The sequence below is a fragment of the Bos indicus genome, chromosome 11 (genome assembly GCF_029378745.1).
Source record: "Bos indicus isolate NIAB-ARS_2022 breed Sahiwal x Tharparkar chromosome 11, NIAB-ARS_B.indTharparkar_mat_pri_1.0, whole genome shotgun sequence".
Classification (NCBI taxonomy): domain Eukaryota; kingdom Metazoa; phylum Chordata; class Mammalia; order Artiodactyla; family Bovidae; genus Bos; species Bos indicus.
In genome coordinates, this window is record NC_091770.1 from 38,499,301 (window position 1) to 38,503,343 (window position 4,043).

Below are 4,043 nucleotides of genomic sequence, written 5' to 3' on the forward strand. Positions count from 1 at the left end.
GGGAACAATGTTGTGGAGACTTCAATTCCCATGAGCTAGTAAGAAATGTTCAGGGCAACAAACCCAATAAAATTAGGTTAAGAGTAACTCCACAAGGCAGAGGTGGGAAATGGGCCTGTTACCTGGAGTTTTTCTTTTGTGTATACCAATAATTCAAAAAAAAAAAAAACAGAGCTTTTTCTCCTTCTTTCACCATTATTTTGGCAACAAAGAATGATCTTTGGATTGAAAATCATAGAACATCCATCAATGAAAGGGAAATAGAAGTCCAGACTGGAGGAAACCCATGTCAGAGAGTAACAGTGACATATCTGAATGCTTCCTGCATCATCTCATTGAATTTGTACAATAACTCTGTGGTTTTAGGCACTATCTTATTTAGATATTAGGAATCATAAACTTATGAAGGTGAAACTATTTATGTTTCATGTAATTAGGGGGAGGGAAGGAACATAATTTATACCCTGGCCATCTGAGTCTGAGAGCTAAATTGCTCCGTTATTTGGCCTCCAGAGCACCTAAGAGAGATCAGGTCTCCTGGTGCACACACATCACTCCAACTGTTGAGAGAACTTCCAAATATGTAACGTGGACCGTGGTGAGAAGCTGAATGGAAAAATGTGTGTGTGCTTGCTCAGTCATGTCTGATTCTTTGCGACCCCATGGACTATAGCCCACCAGGTTCCTCTGTCCTTGGGATTTTCCAGGAAAGAATATTGGAGTGGGTTGCCATTTCCTCCTCTGTGTCTCCTGCATTGGCAAGGTGGGTTCTTTACCAATGAGCCACCTGGGAAGCCTCGATGGGAAAACAGTTTTCTGTTAAAAAAAGGAGACTATAACAGATTCTACAAACTGCAAGTAGTGAGCTTGATGTAGATTCTGTGAAAAATCCTATGATAGTCTACTAAGGGGTTATTATATTAAACTGTTAAGAAGATACTACACTTGATCTTAGCCAGAAGGTCCAGAAGCCATAAGGAGTTACTATGAACACCTGGGAAAGGAAGCTTTGGGTCCAAGACCCAACAAAGGTTGTTAACACAGGTTATGTCATTTAGAAAATACTGCAGCTGCTTTGGGCTCGCTGCTGTGTGGCTTCCCTTATAAAAAGAGTCATCCTCTCAAAATAGTCACAACCAGTGTAGAGGAGACCAGGTCAGATGATGACAATGCTGTAGAACCACACACATAGGTACATCAATGGGGGTGAGGGGGTTCCAGGGAGAGGCACACAAACCAGAGAAAGAGGGGCAGAGAAAGTTCTCCAAGGATCACATTCCTTTGCCTCCCATTAGAAAAGTTTCTAAAATTGAATTTCTCTTAACATTTTAGATTGAATTATGCAAATGTATGTTCATGTACATGGGATGGCCATTTTAAGGCCATACATAGTCAAATATTGGCAATTTCGTTGATTCAACCTAACCCAAAATCTTAAAGTTCAACAGCATGACAGACAAGTTCACATTGAAAGAGTAGGAGTTCTCTGCTCTGCATCTCCCCACCTAGCCCTTTCTCCAAGGCTGCCACATTCTACTCTTAGAGCTGTTTTCGGCTATTTCTTTGGCTGCTTACTGCCTCTTAATATGTTCTATCATTTCTTGGCTTTTCATTTTCATACCAGCTATTGCAGTTCTCTTTTGAGAATGGGGATTTAGCTCTCTAACGCCACCTCTGTCATAAATGTCTGCACTCCCTTACCCTTCTTACATTGCCCTGTTATAGTTTCTGGTGAAATCACTCTTCACGTTGGCATCGTTAATGTCAGGAGGGAAGCCTGTTCCCCACTCCTGAAGTTTTCTTCCTTGAGGTGCGATTTCTCTGTTCTCTCTGCCCAACTCAGTTAGTCATTTCCTTCTCTCTAAGGGAGAAGGAGTAGCTTGATTTGGCTGGTAAATTTGGATCAGTTATTTTTCCTTCTGCCCCACTGGAAACTGTTCATTACCAAGGAACAAGCACTCTGTGGAGCACTGCCCTTGCTGGGTGAGAAAATATGCCCAATCTAGGGTTCAGTCCATTTGGTTCTCCCAACTAAACTACTTTAGCCAAATCAACCTTTATCATAAAGAATAAAAGTGGTATTTTATCTTTCCCCTGAATTTCTTAGTTTTATTTATCAAATTATTCAAAACTTAGGTGGGAAGGAGAAAAAGTGATCTACCAAGTATCTTGGAAGGACCCCAAAATTATGATTATATACCTCTAAATCTGCAAGATCAGACCAGTCAATCCTAAAGGAAATCAGTCCTGAATATTCATTGGAAGGACTGATGCTGTAGCTCCAATACTTTGTCCACCTGATGTGAAGAACTGACTCATTAGAAAAGACCCTGATGCTGGGAAAGTTGGAGAGCAGGAGGAGAAGAGGGTGACAGAGGATGAGATGGTTGGATGGCATCCTTGACTCAATGGATGTGAGTCTGAGCAGACACCACCGGATAGTGAAGGACAGGGAAGCCTGGTGTGCTGCAATCCATGGGGTCGCAGAGAGTCAGACACGACTTAGTGACTGAACAACAACAACCTCTAAATTTACTCTTCTTTTCTTATAGTGCCTTTTATTTGCTCTAGAGCTATTAAGTTGCTCTGTTTTTCTTATCTATTTAGCTCACCCCTAAACTCCTGAAGGCTGAGCCCTTCTTTCTATAAGGTCATCACTTCAAGTAATGTCTTGCTCTCCCTACCCCTGCCCATTAGCCTTGGAGATAAGCCTTTCAGAATTCTCCTACCCTCTGTTTCCATCTGCTCCAATTGTTCTCTAGGTCTGCAGCCCAGCTGTCACCCAGAGGCTCCCCTTCACCATCATTCTGGGAATTTTGTTTGTTTCTCTCCTGTGTTGAATCCTGATCTTGTGGTTTACATGATTCCTCTTCCTTGGTCTACATTCTACCCTCACACTTGACCAGTCATTTTGTTAAGTATAGAAATCTGTCTTGGACAGAATTTCCCTTAGAAATTTGCAGAAAGTACTCTTCCAGAATTCTAGTATTATGAAATTTTGCAATGATGGGCATTCTTCAGGATACCTGACACATCCTATCCATTTAGAAGCACATTCAAGTTGTAGAAAATTTTCTTGCATTATTTTTTTTTAAATAATCTTCCTTCCATTTTTTCCTCATCTCATTTTTCACCCACTCATGCTTAGAACTCTTATAATTTTAATGTTTGACCATCTGAATTAATCCTCCAATGTTCTTTTCTTTCTTACTTACCATCATTTTGTCACTTTGTTTTACTTTATGTGAGATTCTTATACTTTATTTTTCCATGGATTTGATTACATTCCCCGGTTTTTAGTTGATCGTCTCAATCCTCCTGCATCCATGTCTTGGGTCTCTGAGTCCAGAGCCTACGTCCTGAACCTAGAGTCTGAAACCCACTTCCTATGCAGAAGGAAAACCACCTGTCTTTCTCCCATTGCAGCAGCAGAGTCAGGGAAGGCATAGAGGTGGTGATGGGGTGTGTTGCCAAATTCCATGGGTGTAGGAAGGGAACTTAATGCCTCCTTACATAAACTTTCAACCAACACTCCTATTTTCAGCCTCATCCCATAGCACGGTCTTCAGAAGTAACCAATGCATTCCATTTCTGAGACTTTCTGGTCCTTTCTGGCATGCAAATATTCCATCTTGTCTTCCCATATAAGCTTGGTTTTCAGCTTTTTTGAGTCTGCTATGTCAGGATGACATTCATGCATCTACTTTTCCAGCATTCAAAATTGTGTTGACATCTCCCCTTGGCTGTAGTCTTTTCTCCCATGTTATTTGTCATCTCTTTTAAAAAAGAGATTATGCTTAAAAAAATTTTTTTTTCTCAGTATTTTGTTGGCATGTGGGGAGAGATTAATGCCTGGCATGCTGCAATTCATGGGGTCGCAAAGAGTCGGACACGACTGGCCGACTGAACTGAACTGACTGAAATGAATGTTACTTAATGTTCCATATTTAAAGAGAACTTTGCCCCCCGCCATTCTTTTCTCCCTCCATCCCACCCTTTCTACATCAATTTTTAGTAAAAACTCTGTTCAATTATAATTCATA

General features: G+C 40.9%; 1 pseudogene; it reads right to left on the bottom strand.

Moving 5' to 3' along the window:
• Window positions 1-808: 808 nt before the first annotated feature.
• Window positions 809-975, bottom strand: LOC139186021 (U2 spliceosomal RNA; annotated as a pseudogene).
• Between the last annotated feature and the right edge of the window lie 3,068 nt (window positions 976-4,043).